Consider the following 20,762-nt stretch of genomic DNA (forward strand, 5'->3'; position numbering starts at 1 on the left):
GAGAATTGTGGAGTGTTTGTTTTCACTAAATTGACTGGTTATTAACAGATAGACTTCTGTTCTTTATCAATTTATTTATTTCTCTTTTATTCAAATGTTTATTAACACTTTGTGAAGGAAGCTTCAATGACAGCAACTGAGCCCACAGCAAATATTCCTAAAGGACAATAAAGTATGACTCAGTGTAAATGGTGTTTTTTTTCCAGATTCAGTGTTTGAATATACTTGAGTTGAGGCTTCATATCAAACAGCAGACGATTCACTTTCTTTGATTCCATCATAAAAAAAAAAGTTTTGCTGTTTTTCCATAAGTGTGCAAGATAGTCCTTGTTTGTCTCATCACTGTTTCAGCTGAAGAACTGAAACAAAGGTCTGAGTCCTGCTACTTCCTCTTTCCTGGTGCTCGCCACTTGTGTGAGTGTCTTGAGCGTTCTCCACATGGCGCTGCTTATCTGCCAGGATGCTCTGTGTGGCTTTGGTCTTCTCATATCTGGAGCATTAGTTACACAAAGATAGACATTTAAAAATTCAATTTCAGGTGTAATGTGTCACAATGGTATGACTAACTTTGTGCTCTTCAACAGATGTTGTACAGATTTGGGGAAATAAAAAATGCAGATTAAGACAGAACAGCATTTCAGAATTCAAACCAAACAGAAAATATCAGCACAAAGATTTTGAATTCAGCTTTTCCAAAAAGCCTGCTCCATGTGACTGAAATATAACACACATGCACGCAGGTCCATAAGTACCTGCAGGAACTACAGAAAGAAGCGGAGACTCAACTTAATCAGACTACATTTGAATGTATCCTGATAAATATTCATATTGATTCCCCATGGGGATCAATAAGGTATACATTACATTAAAAGTTGCCGCTGAGCCGGCAGAAGGAAGAGGCGGAGCAGCATCTGAAAGAATCTAAAAGTGAAACTTAAAGTGAGTTTCTCTTCAAAAGTGCATCAAACTGCTCATCCAACCTTTCTCAGCAGCACAGCAGAGCTTCTGTTCAACACTGGTAAGTACAGATGTCCATGATCACACTGTTGTAAAGGGCAACTGTTGATCCCCCTACTTTATAAACCTGTAAACAGGATGAGGGGAGACCCCGGTGTGACAAGACACTTTCTGTTCATTAAGTCCGTCAGCAGTGCCGATTCAGAGTAAAACTAACCAATTAAAGGGGAATGAACTGGATTCAGAGCATGAGGAGACTCATAAAAAGACCCTAGAAATATTCTTAATGAGTTAAAGACATCAGGATTACCTACAAAGGTCAGCGGTGCAGCTTCTTCTTTCCAGATGCTGAACTTCAGCTCTGCACAGAGGCTGAAATGCAACAAACTTGTTTTGTTCTTCGGTTGTTGTTTCAAAAAGGTTGAAATGAGAGTTGACTTTATAGCGGCACTCATCAGACTACATGTGTTGGATTGAGACAAAGAAGTTTACAGTTAAAATCTTTGATCTCATCACAGTCACATTAGTTCCAATTCACTAGCTTGGACCACATCCTCATGAGGTTTGACAGCATTTCTAACAGATACTGGCAGATAACTTGAGCATGACTTGAGGCTCCGGTTTGCGGAGGGTGGTGGCTCCCCTGGCCTGGCAGATCATTGTGTACTAATGAGAAGTAAATTAACTGAAAAAGGGAGGGGCATGGAAATAAGAACAGCCTGTAGTGCAGGGGGATCATATATAGACAGAGAACAGGAAAGGGCATGTATGGAGGTGTGGTCCTGCGTCTGAAAATCAGAAAAATGATCTCTTCTAAAAATGCTATCATTCAGCCACAAATCCACTGTGGAAACTTGTCACTTCTCCGGACTTTGGAAGTGAATTACATGGTTTGTATTTCAGTCTGCTTGCTTTTATTACCGTTTATTCACTACTTCTTGTACTTACTGTTTCTATTTCTTTTTTTATCGTTCACAGTAAAAACATAGCCAAGGATTTATTTTATTGTGAAGGAGTGACAGGAAATATAGTACGTGTGACACTGAGTAAGCAGAGCTTTGTTAACAGGGATGTTCTTTAATAAAAAACAATCTACACAACAGAACATGAACCATTTATCAGTAACAGTTGATCCTGTTTAACCTGCTCATCACTCTACCTTTTACAGCATCCAAATGACTGATGATCACATCCTAACAGTTTTTAAAGTGGACTTATTCTGCTTGTTTCCAGCTACACATTTTTATACTTGGACTGTCCTAGAGTAGCATTGCATGACAATTGTCTTGGACCATACATGCCAACCCTCCCGATTTTTCCGGGAGAATCCAGAATTTCAGGCTACGTTCACATGTACATGGGCATTTTTAAAAACGGAGATTTTCCGTTTTCGTTTAAAAAAAAAAAAAAAAAAAAATTCTGTCCACACATAAACGCCAAAAACAAAGGAAAGCGCTGCTAGAAACATGTCAAAGCAACAGGTGGCAATATATTCCTAACCATGAAGAAATGTTGGCCAATCAGAAGTCTAGAAGCCTTTGTGGACATATATATAAGACTCTTAGATAACTTATGAATGTTATTGTTTGACTTTTTTCAGTATTTTATTTGTTCGTGAGTAAATTGGTTTGGCAGAGATTACTCATTGATCATTGATCAACTGGTCCCTGAACGAAACTGACACCCTAGAGAAGCCTGGGCTCAGGAGAGCCCGATTTTCCTGCAGAGACGTTACGCGATGGTCGGTTGCATCGTGTGCCTGGTGACACTCTCGATGTAGGACATTGAGTGACATCTATCTACCATTAGGAATCCTGATAACAGAATTCTGGCTGATTGGAGCTGGCTCGGACCTGGCTTATTGAAGCAGAGCTGTTTAAAACCCCACAAGGCTGGCCGACATGATTGACGATGGGCAAGCTGTGAGTACTCAGACTGTGTTTTGAATGCAATATGGATAAGATCTTGGAGAAGCTCACGGGAAATTTATAGACATGGCAGGGCTCGCAAAATCGCTAGCCCGACGTCCCGGGGCTAGCGATTTTTCCAGTCGGGCTACCAAAATTTATCTCTGCCCTGCCCATCGGCCTATCATAGGAAGGAAAAATATATGTCAATGCTTTTGCATTCTTTCGGAAATGTAGCTGGGTAATTATGTCATTGGCATCGGTGAGCCGCTGTCAATATGTGGCATATTGAAATCGCGTTTGAATTTGCGCTTGTTTTTTTGCTTTCACTTTGCAATCGTGCGAACTGTGTATAGAGAGCGACAGCACTGATTGGTGAGTGACGATAATTTGCGCACCAATTCCTCTGACATCGTCTTATCAGTCGTTAGCTTACTATGCAAACATGACAAGTGAAATCTCCCGCAGCAAGCTTAAACATATGAGAGGTTGATCGCGCAGAGAATCGCTGAGTGTGTGTGTGTGTAAAAGCAGCAGGATATATATTTTAGTTCTGCTGAGCCAGATAAGACAGGTCAGGGTGAAGAAGTGACAGCCAAAGAAAAGCTTACCACAAAACGGAGAAGTTATGACAAATCAGACTATAAGGCAAAAAGAAAGTGCAGCTTTATGGTTTCATGGACAAAAGAATTTGTGGCTGCGATATGACGAGCTAAATAACCGGGGCTGCACATAAGTGGTCCGCAGGTGCGCATTCGCTGTCAAAATAAAAAACGCGCACAAGATAAGAAGTTGCAACGTGTGTTTGTGTACATAAGATTTTCAGGAGGAGGACAGACATTTGTTTAGAACTCTTAAAGATGTCAAAGAAGCTCCTTTAAGCAATTACTTTGGTTTTCCTCCACCTCCAAACAAATGTCAGAAGGAGTCCGAACCACAAAAGAAGCGCGTATTCTCGGAAAAGTGGTTGCAGGAGGTGAGCTGGCTTCAAACAAATGATGAACGCACAGAGATGTGGTGCAGAATGTGCCGTGAAAATCCCACTCTAGCGGACAAAAACAGTGCTTTTTATATGGACGCAAATGCGCGTTGCAACTTCTTATCTGGTGCGTCTGGTGTGTCTTTTATTTTGACAGCGAATGCGCACATGCGGACCACGTATGTGCACCCGTGTAAATAACATAATGTTCTGCCGGGTGTGTTGTTGGTTTTCCCTCGATTTCTGAGTCGACAAGCGCCTTTGTTACTGGGACCAGTCATTTTAAGAAAGGCCTCCATTAGAACCTGTGAGAAATGCAAGAAATGCATTATTGCTCAGTCTGCAATATCTTTTCCAGAACAAACACCAATTGCAAATAACATACTAAAAATAAACCTGAAAAATCTGTTTAGAACAGCGTACTATGTTGCAAAGAGTGAACTACCACTGGCACAATTTAGCAGTCTTTGCAAACTTCAAAAAGCAAATGGCCTAGATCTTGGTTCCACTTGCCTCTTACCCAAGGCTGGACTGGGACAAAAAATCGGCCCGGGCATTTTGACTAGAGACCGGCCCACCAGGATAAAGATTGAAAATGTGACGTCATTCAGGGGTAAAACCGCAAAGGATTCTGGGAACTTGTGGCAAGAGGTACTAGCGCACGCAGGCTTTCAATTGAACTCAGTTACACAGCGATAAAAAGAAACACAAAAAATGGCAAGAAGCTGTTGTATTATTAACTGCAATAGCCGGTGTTGTGCCAAAAAGTGATTGTCTGCCAAAAACTGATTTCCGGTATTTGCCAAAAACTGATTGCTCGTATTTAAACTGGTATAAGTAACTTGTTGGCCTATAATATGTGAAACATATGTCAAATGCATCCCTCATGGATGACACAAAGTCATATTGAGCCACAAACAACATTCGTGTAACAAGGTAGAAGCCGCAATCAGTTTTTGGCAGCGACTTTTATAGAACCTTTATTTATGCAGTTAAAAAAAATCTCATTAACATTAAAAATGTCTTTTGTAAGAGTAAGACAGCAGAAATGGCAGCAAATATTACAATAGTTCTGTAAAAATATTGTAAGTGGGGAAAAAGGACCGGATTGGTTATAATGTGAGTACAATAACACAGAGTTATAAAGATACTTGAAAAAACAGATAATCTTTTAATTCTATATATAACCCCTTTGTAAACGCTGTTCACCGAAGTCTATTTACCAACATACGTAAAGATATTACACATAAAAAATACACGGAAACATTGGAAATCACTTTTTGGCAGGCAATCACTTTTTGGCACAACACCAGTCGCATGACAGCCACGGGAAGCCGACGGGTAAAGAGATCGTTTTTTTTTTTTTATCGGATTACGTCGTTGAAGAGAAATTTTTTTAAGCCATGTTTCCGAAGTAAGAGCCGACGGATGGTCTGGATATACCAAATATAACGTCCCAGAACACTCCAGCTCACAGGTTAGTCTGCTCCAAGCATTCCCACAAAGGTCAGTCTGCTGTTAATGCGTCATTTTCATAACATAATTGGTGATATAGGTTACAAGCACGTCTGGCGCTGAACAGAAATTGTCGCGCTATGCTCCTTTGTTTATTGTGCATAAATAGTGAATTGTCCTGACACAATATTGCGTTTCGCTTGTTATTACCATGGTACATTGACAAAAACATAAACTTTTATTCACAGGATAAAACTGTTGTTTTGTATCACTAATTGTCCAGTGCGATTACAGCATACAATATTATTGTCACTGCTACATTTCTGTAATGCTACCAGAAATTATTTCCACTACTAATTAATTACCATTGAGCTCAAAGGTTATATTAATAAACGGTTAACGAATGTGTATTTATGACAATGATATGTGAGACTGGTAAACTTACCTTTGTTCGTACGATGGTCTTTCGTTCTACACGGTGCATTTCAAGGTCCTGCACCCATCCGTCGGTAAACTGTACCTGGTCTTGTTGCAGTGACCTGAAGTTACTAAACTTCATGAGTGTATGCACTCACTCAAAGAACCGTATAATTATAAATATGAGCGTGGTGAAAGTTGGGCAGCACGCTAACGTCTTTTGTCCACTCTGTGTGCACGTAAGGGTCTGACCCTTTCACTCCTTTGATTTTTTTCCTCGTATCTTTTCTTTGTCTTTTCGTCGCGTCTGTCTTTGTACGGACCGGCATTGTTCTCCTTTTGTTTTGTACATTCCTTTTTTGTGCGGCAAAGAAAAAACAAGAAGGTATTGGAATCGGAGAATGAACGTTTTGCGGTGCTGCAAATGCTTGCATTTGATGCGGTACTTGGATTGTTTTGCCACGAGTTCCCGGCATGCAATGCGCGAAAATCACATGATTGCTAAACAAGGGGGAGGGTGCATCCGGCCTCCTCGGCTGTAATTGGTCCAGCCCAGAGTCGATCATGACCAATTGGCCAATCCAACACCTTTCATTATATATACCCTTCCTAAAAAAATATTAATTAATTAATTAAAAAAAAAAAATCCATCGGCCCATAAAAACAAAAAATCGCCAGCGGCCCACCGGGCAAGTGCCCGGTATGCCCGATGGCCAGTCCAGCTATGCTCTTACCCGTGACTTCAGTGGAAATTTCAAATTCAGGATCTGACACAGACTGATTCATGTTCTACACAGTTTTTACAAGTTCATAGAAATTTCTGTTCAATTAGAACCAAGTATTTGAGTTGATGATTGTAATTTTTATACAATGTTGTAATTTGTGTTTCAACAATTTTTTGATTAATGTTTTGTTTCCGTTACAATACTATACTTTAATGTATAATATTGTAACAGAAACAAAACAGGAAACAAAACATCAATCAAAAAATTGCTCTTTTTTATTCGGGCTACTTAAATTTATTTTGGGCTACCAAAAACTGAAGAGTCTCTGCCCAAAGGGCCACCAGGGATTTTGAAATTTTGCGAGCCCTGCATGGTGATCAGTGATGGACATTATACCAAGTGTAAAAGTGGAGTTGTGACAGTAATGAACATTTTACATGTACTTAATGAAGACAATGTTGGAAAAAGGGCAGGAAATGTTAATAAGGTTGGACTGCTCCCGATATTCACAGATATATGATAACAAACATAGTGAAACTTCATCAAACTTACTCCACAATTCCTCTTTCTCTACTGCCCAACTGGTGAGACATTCCTGATCATGTCTAACACCTCCACAACAGCACTGACATACTCATCCTTCAAGATTATCCATACACTGTTTCTCTTCCTACCTACACTGTGGTAGAACAGCTTTAAGCTACCTCTGATGGTCATAGTTGTGCTTCCTTGCTATGTTTTTTTTAATGCATACACAACTCATTTACCTATACTCTCTCAATAATATCAGCACTTTACCAGTCATAGCTGCTACATTTAGTCTGTATTCTCATCTCCACATGGATGCCTCTCCTTATCTCTCACTGTGCTTGAACATGCCTTCCCCCTCCCTTCTTCCCCAGGCTTGAGGTCAGCACTAGGAGGGGACTGGATTGTGACCCTCCTAGTGGCTGCATTTGTCCCACGTAGAGAACGTTATCTGAAACTCAGTTTGTAGAGCAATCTGTAGTCTGAACTTTGAGCTCACAGGGATTACATACACTAACCTTATTATTTAAAAATGAACATTCACAAGGTGAACAATAGGAGATATTTGACAGGAAAGAAGGAAAAGCAGAAAAAGTCCACTTTAAACATAATGAAAAGTGAATTTGAAATAAAATCATTTTCTTTTCTTTCTCACTCAGAGTGCAGACATGTCTGCTGCCAGCTGTCTTCTATCGAAAGATCGGTTTCTGTGCTCCATCTGTCTGGATGTCTTCACTGATCCAGTCTCCACACCATGTGGACACAACTTCTGCAAAAGCTGCATCAGTCAACACTGGGATATCAGTGACAGGTGTCAGTGTCCTTTGTGTAAAAAGGTCTTTCAGACCAGACCTGAGCTGCACATCAACACTTTCATCTCTGAGATGGTTTCTCAGTTCAGACATGAAGCTCAGCAGAAAGTCAGCAGCAGCAGCTCAGAGCAACAAGCTGCCAAACCAGGAGAAGTTCTCTGTGACATCTGCACTGGAACCAAACTGAAGGCTCTGAAGTCCTGCCTGGTGTGTCTGGCCTCCTACTGTCAGACTCACCTGGAGCCTCATCTGACAATGAAAGGTTTGAAAAGACATCAGCTGATTGATCCTGAGGAGAACCTGGAAAGCAGGATGTGTATGAAGCATGATAAACCTCTGGAGCTGTTCTGTAAGACCGATCAGACATGTGTCTGCATGCTCTGCTGTGTTTTTGACCACAAGACTCATGAGTTTGTTCCTCTGAGAGAAGAATATGAAGTAAAGAAGGCAGAGCTGGTCAAGACTGAAGCTGAAATTCAACAGATGATCATAAAGAGACTACTTAAGATTCGAAAGATCAAAAAGTCAGTGAAGATGAGCAAAGATGCTGCAGACAGAAAGAAAGCAGAAGGTGTTCAGGTCTTCACTGCTCTGAAGGAGTCTGTTGACAAACGTATGAATGAGTTCATAAAGGAGATCGAAGATAAACAAGAATCAACAAAGAAACAGGCTGAAGGTTTCATCACAGATCTGGAACAGGAAATTTCTGAGTTGATGAAGAGAAGCTCTGAGGTGGAGCAGCTCTCACGCTCTAAAGATCACCTCCATCTCCTCCAAAGCTTCTCATCCCTGAAAGCTGCTCCAACCACCAAGGACTGGACAGAGGTCAGTATCCATCCACCATCATATGAGGGGACTGTGGTGAGAGCTGGGGTGAGAGCTGTTAGTCAACTGAAGGAGACACTCAATAAAGAAATGAAGAAGTTGTTTGAAGCTGAGTTGAAGAGGGTCCAGCAGTATGCAGTGGATGTGACTCTTGATCCTGATACAGCACATCCTAAACTCATCCTGTCTGATGATGGGAAACAAGTACACTGTGGTGAAGAGGAGAATGATCTTCCAGACAACCCAGAGAGATTTTCTGAATTTCTCATTGTTTTAGGAAAGCAGAGTTTGTCATCAGGCAGATTTTACTTTGAAGTTCAAGTAAAATACAAGACCAAATTGATGTTAGGAGTGGTCACAGAGTCAGTCAACAGGAAGGAAAAATTCACGGTTGAACTGAACCGAACGAAAGGTTACTGGATTGTAGGAGTATATAAAAATAATTATATAGCTCTGGAGGGTCTTCCAGTCTGTCTCTCCCTTCAGTCAGATCCTGAGAAGGTGGGGGTGTTTGTGGATTATGAGGAGGGTCTGGTCTCCTTTCATGATGTAGATGATGCAGCTCTTATCTACTCCTTTACTGGCTGCTCCTTCACCGGGAAACTCTACCCATTCTTCTGTCCCTGGAATGTTGATGATGATGGTAAAAACTCTGCACCTCTGATCATCTGTCCTGTGATGATAGGTGATGGTGATGGTGATGAGGATGATGATGATGACCATGATAATTGATCATCACCTGTTCTGTCAATCAGTCAATCAGATATTGGAGTGCAAAACTAACACCAATGGAAGATGGACAAGGAAAGGTCAAAGCCATGATAATAGACAGTGGGCAGACAGTGTTCAGCACAATATTAATTAGACATTAATTGGAAGAGGTGTATTGCTGATTTGTCTCCTTTACGAATTATAATGGCTGTTTGTTAGCCGTTTGCATACTATGCATACTCTCTTTCTGTGTGTGTGTGTTTGTTTATCTGTTTAAATTCAGTATAGTTCCGACAACAGTTATCACAATAAAATATGTTAATGCGCAATCCTTAATATGTTTTATATGTGTGTGTGTGTGTGTGTGTGTGTGTGTGTGTGTGTGTGTGTGTGTGTGTGTGAGGGGGAGGTGGGGGACGCACCAGAGGGAGTGTTCACCCAGGGCACCAAACAGGCTAGGACCGTCCCTGTGTGGAAGCATATTAATGTCAAAAGTCACGCCACAAAAACATAATCATGAGCAAATAACTTCATGTCACCACATTTTCAGATTATCTGGCATTTTAGAATAATTGGTGTTGGTCAAACAGATATGCTTTTCAGGAGCCGCAGACAAACCAGGAAACAAACACTGGATATATCTGTGACATTTGTGTGGTTCAAATACAGTCTGTCAGTTTAGGTTATCGAGAATCTTGCTGTCTTCATCATTATTCTTCTAAAATTTTATTACTCTGATCTGATTTCAGCATTGTTGCCTGCGGACTAAAGCATGGACTTTACAGTGTCTGCACTCAAAGTGAGTCCAGTCCACTAGTGCCGCCTGTGGCCATGTGTCATAGCCTACAAGCAGAGTAACTTGTGACACATCTGCACCTGGCTCTGTCAGCACATTGAGTGGAGGCTGAGTGGCTGCACTCACACCTGAAGCATTCAAATCAACCCACAAACATGTTTAAATATTCAATGCCAGTACATTGAATTATCAAGACTAAAATCAGTCATTAAGCATGAATCATTTATTTCTGTTTATTTAAAATGTGTCATAGTTAATCGCCTTCTGCAATCCGGTCTTTAAGTGATGACGTGATGAATCCTGCTTCCGGTCCCAAAGTAGTCTGCATTTAATAAGGCTGTAGTGTTTTTAACATGTTTTAATGCTTTTTATCTAGTTCTATTTAATCTCAACAAGCCCCTAAAAACAGCCAGTGGTCACTCTCAGCTTCTCTCGGTTTTTATTACCGCTAATCACTTTAAAGCTCAGTTTTTAAATCCTTACGATGTAACTACAGCCCAGCCCATGCAGCAGTATATTAATAACTAACCTCATATTGTGGATGGATTATCTCGGTGGTTCTTCTGACTGATGATTGGTCCGTTTACAGCATCCTGCCATGCGATTGCATTTGTCCCTAACCATTGGGAACCCTCACATAAACTTTTATCGAGTGGAAAAAAGTCCTCCGTTTGTTAGCGTTCGTCCTCCAGCTTTACTGTTTATGTTATGCTAACATAGCTTTGTCGCGCTAGCGATCACTTAGCACATAATATACCAGCTAGCCCAACTTCAGTAACCCTACAAACGTCACTGCTGTTTACTTTCCTGTCTTCATTTATGTTGGAAGTGATAGCAGAGCTGTATGTCTTAATTTGTTTCTTAAATCCCTCATTCTGAACATGGTATATTATATTTAGAGGGAAGCAAGCGAGCTAACTCCCTGCTAACTTCTAACTCGGTTAAATGTCATAAATTCTATTTTCATGGATGCCTGGATGTTAAATTTAATTGTTACACCTGGTAGAGCAGCCACAGTGATCATTTTATTACAGATGAAAGAATTTAGACGGTTTTTCAACTCTCAGTAATGCTGAAGTGATCATTTGACTTAGGGACCTGCAGCAGAGTTTGGGCCCAGACATGGCTAATAACGTCAGAATTAAAGACCGGATAGAGAAGTCCATGCACACTGTGTGGGTCTTGTGTGGGACTTTCCACAGCAGATGCATTCAATCTGAAGAGAGAAACATTTAATGTTGTCAGTCATTCATTTAAAGTCAGTTTGTTTAATGAACCAACTAAAGATGTGTAAATGTTCAGTTACCTCAGAATTCTGTGCTTCAGTCTTAGGTCTGGATTTCATTATCTTACCCACTCATCAGTTTCTGCACCAGAGCTTCTCTCAACACAGCAGAGCTGGTAAAGATGATCTGAAAATATATGCAACAGTGAGGATATGCATATAAATATTTTAAATTAATATTGAGAGAGCCGTTTCTGAAGCATACCTGAGAGAGCACATGTCCAGTCTTAGCCTGGCAATCCCCTCTTGGTCAACAGGAAACTATTGTTGTATGTGATAGGAGCTGAGCATTTCATGTTAATTAAAGTTTGTGCTTATTCAAGTGCAATACATCATGACCATTATAGCTACCTTGCATACAAAGACACCGCAGGATGTAACATCCTGCTCTTCGAGATGGGCAACAGTTGAGTATTTCAATTTTCCAAGGGTTGGAATTTTCCTCCTAACCAGAGCTCTGTACAGAAACAGATACTACAGTTTTTGAACTTAACTCAATGCAAGAGCCAAGTCACCTTGTACCTTTAATCTTGCCCCTTTTTTTAAAATTTGCAACAGGGCCTTTATCTGTTTTAGATACAAAGTCTTCAAAAAGTGAAAACTATTAAACCCAGGAATTTAATTTACAGGTTTCATGGGTGTGTCCAGATTGCTGTGACGGACTTAGTTGAAAAGCAGGATCAGTCCCAGGAATTATTATGAAAAGAGGGGTTTCCTTTATTTAATCCTAAAAATTACATTCACCAAAATAATAAATGTCAATCTAAAAAAAGAGGTCAAAGAAACCAGACTGAATTCAGGCAAACAAAATGAGGACTCCACATCCCAAATGACTGCCCAAACAAACTAAACTGACCTAACCAGGGAGATAAGGTTATATATAATGGTTGATAGACCACTATGAAATAACAGGGGTAGTTAAACACAACACAATCACAAAACACAAAAAAACAATCCAATCCAGTCCAGTTTTTTAAACAGTAAAAAAGAAAAAAACAAACCTCTAAACTTGAATCAAATGGTGAGTCCCAGATTTAAGCCCTGTGGGAGTATCCCCCCAAGAGGACCCCCTAATGACAGAATACAGTTACTCATATTTTGTATTTTAAATACATAACACCGGTACATGTATTCCATTACTCCCCAACACTGGCTCAGTTCAGACATGAAGCGCAGCAGAAAGTCAGCAGCAGCAGCTCAGAGCAACAAGCTGCCAAACCAGGAGAAGTTCCCTGTGACATCTGCACTGCAACCAAACTGAAGGCCCTGAAGTCCTGCTTGGTGTGTCTTGCCTCCTACTGTCAGACTCACCTGCAGCCTCACCTGGCTGCTTCAAGTCTAAAACAACATCAGCTGATTCTGATCCTGAGGAGAACCTGAAAAACAAGACCGATCAGACATGTGTCTGCATGCTCTGCTTTGTTGTTGACCACAAGACTCATGAGTTTCTTCCTCTGAGAGAAGAATATGAAGGACCGAAGTCAGAACTGGGGAAGACTGAGGCTGAAATTCAACAGATGATCCAGAAGACATGGCTGAAGATTCAGGAGATCAAAGAGTCAGTGAAGATGAGTAAAGATGCTGCAGACAGAGAGAAAGCAGAAGGAGTCTGTTGCCAGATGCCTGAATGAACTGATAAAGGAGATTGAAGACAAACAGGAAACAACAGACAAACAGGCTGAAGGTTTCATCACAGATCTGGAACAAGAAATCTCTGAGCTGATGAAGAGAAGCTCTGAGGTGGGCCAGCTTTCACGCGCTAAAGATCACCTCCACCTCCTCCAAAGCTTCTCATCCCTGAAAGCTGTTCCAACCACCAAGGACTGGACAGAGGTCAGTATCCATCCACCATTATATGAGGGGACTGTGGTGGGAGCTGTGGATCAGCTGAAAGAGATATTCAGTAAAGACATGAAGAAGCTGTTTGAGGCTGAGCTGAAGAGGGTCCAGCAGTATGCAGTGGATGTGACTCTTGATCCTGATACAGCACATCCTAAACTCATCCTGTCTGATGATGGAAAACAAGTACACTGTGGTGATAAGAAGAAATGTCCAGACAACCCAGAGAGATTTTCTGAAGAGATTGTTGTTTCCGGAAAGCAGAGTTTCTCTTCAGGCAGATTTTACTTTGAAGTTCTGGTTAAAGGGAAGACCGAATGGGCTTTAGGAGTGGTCACAGAGTCAGTCAACAGGAAGAAAAAAATCACACCGAGTCCTGAGAAAGGTTACTGGACTGTAGGAGTATATGAAAACATTTGTGTAGCGTTTGAGGATCCTGAAGTCCGTCTCCCTCTTCAGTCTTATCCTGACAAGGTCGGGGTGTTTGTGGATTATGAGGAGGGTCTGGTCTCCTTTTTTGATGCAGATCATGCAGCTCTTATCTATTCCTTTACTGGCTGCTCCTTCACCGGGAAACTCTACCCATTCTTCTGTCCTGGTGTTAATGATGATGATAACTCTGCACCTCTGATCATCTGTCCTGTCAATCAGTCAGTCCGATCTTTCTCCATGAGGAAATCAGATCAAAATCAGGTTAATCTCATCATTTAAGCCAACATAGAGAAGAAGTCCTAAAAACAGAGCTGCGCAAACTGCACCTGCTGTTGGAGACCAGGTTATATGGTTAGACTTTGCAGAACAAGCTACAGTGGGGCAAAAAAGTATTTAGTCAGCCACCGATTGTGCAAGTTCCCCCACTTAAAATGATGACAGAGGTCAGTAATTTGCACCAGAGGTACACTTCAACTGTGAGAGACAGAATGTGAAAAAAAAATCCATGAATCCACATGGTAGGATTTGTAAAGAATTTATTTGTAAATCAGGGTGGAAAATAAGTATTTGGTCACCTCAAACATGGAAAATCTCTGGCTCTCACAGACCTGTAACGTCTTCTGTAAGAAGCTTTTCTGTCCCCCACTCGTTACCTGTATGAATGGCACCTGTTTGAACTCATCATCTGTATAAAAGACACCTGTCCACAGCCTCAAACAGTCAGACTCCAAACTCCGCCATGGCCAAGACCAAAGAGCTTTCGAAGGACACCAGGAAAAGTATTGTAGACCTGCACCAGACTGGGAAGAGTGAATCTACAATAGGCAAGCAGCTTGGTGTGAAAAAATCAACTGTGGGAGCAATCATCAGAAAATGGAAGACATACAAGACCACTGATAATCTCCCTCGATCTGGGGCTCCACGCAAGATCTCATCCCGTGGGGTCAAAATGATCATGAGAACGGTGAGCAAAGATCCCAGAACCACATGGGGGGACCTGGTGAATGACCTGCAGAGAGCTGGGACCAAAGTAACAAAGGTCACCATCAGTAACACACTTCAACGGCAGGGAATCAAATCCCGCAGTGCCAGACGTGTTCCGTTGCTGAAGCCAGTGCATGTCCAGGCCCGTCTGAAGTTTGCCAGAGAGCACATGGATGATACAGCAGAGGATTGGGAGAATGTCATGTGGTCAGATGAAACCAAAGTAGAACTTTTTGGTATAAACTCAACTCGTCGTGTTTGGAGGAAGAAGAATACTGAGTTGCATCCCAAGAACACCATACCTACTGTGAAGCATGGGGGTGGAAACATCATGCTATGGGGCTGTTTTTCTGCCAAGGGGACAGGACGACTGATCCGTGTTAAGGACAGAATGAATGGGGCCATGTATCGTGAGATTTTGAGCCAAAACCTCCTTCCATCAGTGAGAACTTTGAAGATGAAACGAGGCTGGGTCTTCCAACATGACAATGATCCAAAACACACCGCCCAGGCAACAAAGGCGTGGCTCCGTAAGAAGCATTTGAAAGTCCTGGAGTGGCCTAGCCAGTCTCCAGACCTCAACCCCATAGAAAATCTGTGGCGGGAGTTGAAAGTCCGTGTTGCTCGGCGACAGCCCCAAAACATCACTGCTCTCGAGAAGATCTGCATGGAGGAATGGGCCAAAATACCAGCTACTGTGTGTGCAAACCTGGTAAAGACCTATAGTAAACGTTTGACCTCTGTTATTGCCAACAAAGGTTATGTTACAAAGTATTGAGTTGTATTTTTGTTATTGACCAAATACTTATTTTCCACCCTGATTTACGAATAAATTCTTTACAAGTCCTACCATGTGGATTCATGGATTTTTTTTTTCACATTCTGTCTCTCACAGTTGAAGTGTACCTCTGGTGCAAATTACTGACCTCTGTCATCATTTTAGGTGGGGGAACTTGCACAATCAGTGGCTGACTAAATACTTTTTTGCCCCACTGTAATAACCTGACCTGTATTTCATTTTTTTGTTAAACTGCTTATACTGTTTACCCAAAAAGTCCAATCTGTCTTTCTCTCAAACTCTCCTTTTCTCTTCTTTCAGTGTTTAAAGACAAATATCCTGATTGTTAATTTTTGCTTCAATCACCTGCACTACTTAGAAACGTGCACACATAAATTTAAAAGAATGTTAGATGGCCAGTTGCAGACACGATAACTGGCACCTGATATCAGTCATGACCACTTTTTAGCAATTCCTGCAATACAAGCAGCTTCTCTCCACCAGTTTTAACCAGTCAAATAGATGCACGCTCTCATATAAAACTCTGTGAAGTGCTAAGAAATGTTACTCTCTTTTGGGAAGTTGGCTGCAGCTGATTGCTCACAGAGTGTAGCTTCCTGAACATTGGGGGGTCCATGTACATGTTCATATCTGATCACCCAACTTTTTATGTGACATTTATATGAACAAGATTGCTTTTTATGCAGCACTGTTTAGGCTAAAATCAAGGTTGATGTTTGAATTGTTGTAGTGACATGAAATAATTTCCCTTGAAGTCAAAGTAACCAAAAGGGGGCTGGTGACACAGGACACCTATTAAAGGCTTGCTGTTGCCAGCCTGTGGAGCAGGAGCAGCCTCCTCAAGGCCAGAACCGACTGATGGGTCGGCCAAGCTGATGGGTGTTTCTCAGCCTGTGGCACAGCAACATCAAGGCTCACTGACTGGTGGCAGCGGACCCACTGTTGCGTCCCTGCTGGGAGCCCCCCACAAACCACTTAAAGAAAATCAGATTCAGAAGCCCTTCCACTTTGTGTGACTGTAGCCATCTGGCCACTGCATCACTCAACCACCTGGCGCATGTAATGTGGTTATCCTCCAACCCCATCCAACCCCCTGGAAGCGTCAGCATTAGTCCTTGAGCACAAGGTCCGGGTGGTCCATTATTGCCTGGTTGACATCCTCAAGATGGGCCATCACCACTTTGGGCAGATTGAGGTCGGTTGCCTAGGCTAGCCCCAACAGCAGAAGCATCCATCCGGTGAAGCATCATCACCACTGTAGCTGAGTGAAGCAGCTTATCTGGTGCTCAGCCTGGTCCCATAGCCAGTTGAACTGATCTTGATGCACCACCCCCAGCTCCCGGAGCATGGCGGCTAGCTCCACCAGCATCGTCCAGTACTCCTACTGGCTGCACTGGTCATGGATCTGTCATCCTACAACTCAGTTTTAGGCACCATTGTGACACAAAGTCCCCGACACATACACATTGTTACAGGGCTCATGACATTTATTTACAGCATTCTCTTGTTCAGGTTGCTTTGTGCAGCTTTCTAGCTGACTTATTTCTGGCACAGCCCTCCCTTCGGTCCCAGCTGGCTACTGAACTAGCAAGTACAAGACGAACCAAACAGCCCTGGTTGCTCTGCCAGCCTCCTGGCACTGCGCTGAGTCCACTGCACCATCAGTCTGTCCACACTCCCACCACAAAGCTGATAGAACTATGAAAATGCTTGAAAATTGTCTCACTGATGCTCAGCAGAGAAAGCTGCATGGCGTGGCATTCTGTAATTCATCCAATTTTCAATAAAATTGATCACTATTCCTTTTAGAGTGAAAATGTTTGGAAAGATTCTGATATATCGAGATCTCAATGAGCAGTCTGAATCACGACATAAAAATACTGTCGTTTTAAACTGTAATGAACATGTAATGGCAGCACACTAAGATGTGTAAAAACTAAGATATACTGTTCATCCGGTTCATCTCAGGTTGTCCTTCATCTGTTTTGTGACATGACTGATCTTTAAATAAGACTTTCTACTATTTCAAGGAAGATAAATAAAGGCGTGTCTTTTACTTTGGGCTCCTGGTTTCAGCTTTTTAAAAATCTTGGTTGTGGCTCAGGTGAACATTTCCAGATTGAACTTGTTGACTGGCTGTTTGTAGCCTGTGAGCTAAAAAAGATTTGACACTTCGACCTAAAACTGTTTCCTGTCATCTGCAGACTGAGGGATCTTACAGGGATGGTGATGCTGTTTTCAAGAGATATGATTTTTCAATAGGCACTGGTTTCTGGTCCGGAGGAGTTTAATGTTCTGACACATTGAAGGATCTGTCAGGTCACAAATTTTGAAGCCAATACGATAACCTTATCCCACCAACGCTGTGGAGGTCAAGCTTCCTCCAGACTCATAATGATTCTCTGGAAAAGAGTAGAATTCTTAGAACAGAGTTTATTAAACATTGTCATATGAACAGCAGAACAGTACATTTAAAAGCAGAAATAACACATAAAAAGCAAGCAAACGAAAAGTGAAGCAACTCTGGGGTGCAGAGCCTTAAAACACAAAAAGAAAACACACACAAAAGACAGACAGGAAAGAAGCAGCAGAGAAAAGCTACTCAATGCATATCAGACTCATGTTATATAGGGATAGTGATTCCCCCCTCCCATCATTGGGTACCCTTTCATACTTTGTTTTTCTTTTCATCTTCCACTTATGATATAAACAACCCTACACCATAACTTCTTGCAAACCAGCATTTCAGCCATCATTGCATTGGGTTCTTTTGTCAGTTTTATGGCCAAAGTGAGTCTAAAAGTCTGCAGAAAGGCTGTTAATCAGTAAATCCATTCAACAATTTTGTTGGGTGCGCATGCCAGACATAAAGTGCTATCCATGCTGAGTAAGGGTTTACTTCTTCACCTTCTGGTGTTTGAGACGAGAACCAGAGTCCCAGGTGCATGCCCTGCAAAGGCCAGGTTATTTACTTATAGAGATATTGAAAGGGCTGTACTTCTGCTTTACAGTCATTTAAAGAGTTGCCTGCTTTGGCTTTACAGTCATTCACAGAGCTGTATGCTTTTGTCTTGCACCCGTTTAAGGGGCCATACGCTTTTATCTTACAGCCCCAGAAAGGGCCACAGTCATTTGCTTTACAGCCTTTACAGGGTCCTATGTGCATACTTTAGCAGTGTCAAGCTGAATTAACCTTTTGTTGGACCAGTAACAGTTGGCCATAACACTATCAAAGGTTTCTTACTGATCCTCATTGTTACAATTTTAAACAGTATTAATCTGCATGTGTTCAGAGAACAAATAGCAAAAAATTTTCTTAATATAATGGTAGATATATTTAACCTAAATAAATGGGCCATGTGATGTGAGCATGCAAGTTAAATGCTTAACCCTTGTGTGGTGTTCGTATTTTTGTTACTCAGCCAATGTTCATGGGTCTGGTGGACCCGCTAGAGTTTTGGCTTTCCAAATTAACACTATCAAACAATTTTATGTTAAATTACTCAACAGATGTTTACTTCATCCCAATTACAAGACATATGAACAGCAAACATGGTTAATTTTTTCCCTTTACCTTTGTTAGATCACATTTATGAATTAATGTGCTTCTCGTTTTTCTTTTATATAAAATGTTATAAATAAATCAGTTATAATCAAGTGGAGTGAGTGGAAAGACACAACACATTTACACGTGAAAAAATAATTGTTTAATTTTTCTTTTGAAAAAAACTGAACACGGGTCTCACAGACCCGAACACCATACAAGGGTTAACACAGTGACTCCACTATAAACACTTTATTGTGAGTATGCACAGTGTCATGAACCAAAGTTCCGTGCGCAAGTTGGACCCAGAAGCAGAACTCACACACCAGGGTAGGAGAGAATAAAGAAACCAAATTTTATTATAACTAAAGGTGTCCCGTGAGGGTAGCCGGAAAAAACAACGTGTGGAACAAGAAAACACCGAAGGACCGGGGAGGTGAGTCGCGCAGGGAACGCCGAGAGCAGGGCTGTGGGAGGCTGCAAAAAAAAAAAAAGGAGAAACAAGATTACTGGGGTGCGGAAAAATGGCAGCATACGAGGGAAGGGGGAGTATGCATCTTACGGTGATAGCCGGGCAGAGTGAACCAGAGGGGGGGCTCCAAAAGGGGTCGAGGCGGCGGGGCTGATCGTGATCCAAATCTCAGGCGGGCAGGTGGACAGGCAGACAGGCAGGTGGCTCACAAAAAACGCCGAGTTGTGATCGCTGAGAGACGACTACGGACTGGCGTGGAGCAGCAGGTAGGGCAGGATTAAATAGTCCACCTGGTGATCGCCTGGGATGGGATGCAGGTGTGGGGTTAGCAGCCACGCCCGTGGGCGTGGGCATCCCATCAGCACCCCGGACGCCGGGCCGCGGACCATGACACACAGTATACATGAGTATATATGATTACACACATTTTATGAGAGTAACTATGATTACATGTCTAGTGTGTAGAGATATATATGTCATAATAGAATCCACAACAGACCAGAGCTAAATAATAAGCCTGTTCATCTGTTATTCTGTAAAACTTTAATAATATACAATATTTCCACATGATCTGATTCTTTTTCTGCTGTTCAGGTTTCGTTCCTGCTGTTCGAACATCTTTTTAAAAACTACTACTAATAATTTCTGACAGTGTAACCCAGTGTTAGTCATCTGATATGTGATGTATACTATGCAGTTCCATTCAGTTCTATGCAATACTAAAGTATTATGATATCACTGATTTATGACTGTCACCACAACATATGAGCTCACATTTAGCTTTGAGAGAGCAGACTTGTGTGAGTCTACTGCAGGAAATATGACTGTAACGCTGCTGAAACCAGTGTGTTTTCACATTTTTTAAAGGGATGAAATGAGAGTTGATTTAATAGCGGCACTGATCAGACTACATTTATTTGCTGCTCCCCCTAAAATATTAATAACAATCCATGAAGCAGTCAGGTAATAGATCCTGGATCATTAATTCAAACCAAACATATGATGTAAGTGATGTTCTTGTAAGTGACGGATATACCAGGGATGTTGAAGTGAGACAACATACATAATTCTTATATGAAGTTCAGTTTTATTTATACAGGCGCCAAATCACAACAACAGTCGCCTTAAGGCGCTTTAAACTATAAGGCAGACCCTACAATAATACATAGAGAGAAAAAACCCAACAATCATATGACCCCTTATGAGCATGACTCATAAGGGGTCAGTGGGAAGGAAAAACTCCCTTTTAACAGGAAAAAATCTCCAGCAGAACCAGGCTCAGAGAGGGGCGGCCA

General features: G+C 41.6%; 1 pseudogene across 1 annotated transcript; it reads left to right on the forward strand.

Annotated features, from left to right (window-relative positions):
* The first annotated feature begins 7,636 nt into the window (after positions 1-7,636).
* Positions 7,637-13,947, forward strand: LOC308393694 (annotated as a pseudogene). Its single transcript has 3 exons — positions 7,637-9,302; positions 11,439-11,542; positions 12,556-13,947. The product of its transcript is annotated as an uncharacterized misc_RNA (transcript).
* Positions 13,948-20,762: the final 6,815 nt, after the last annotated feature.

The sequence above is a fragment of the Rhamphochromis sp. 'chilingali' genome, assembly GCF_963969265.1.
Source record: "Rhamphochromis sp. 'chilingali' genome assembly, chromosome: 3".
NCBI classification, from domain to species: Eukaryota; Metazoa; Chordata; class Actinopteri; order Cichliformes; family Cichlidae; genus Rhamphochromis; species Rhamphochromis sp. 'chilingali'.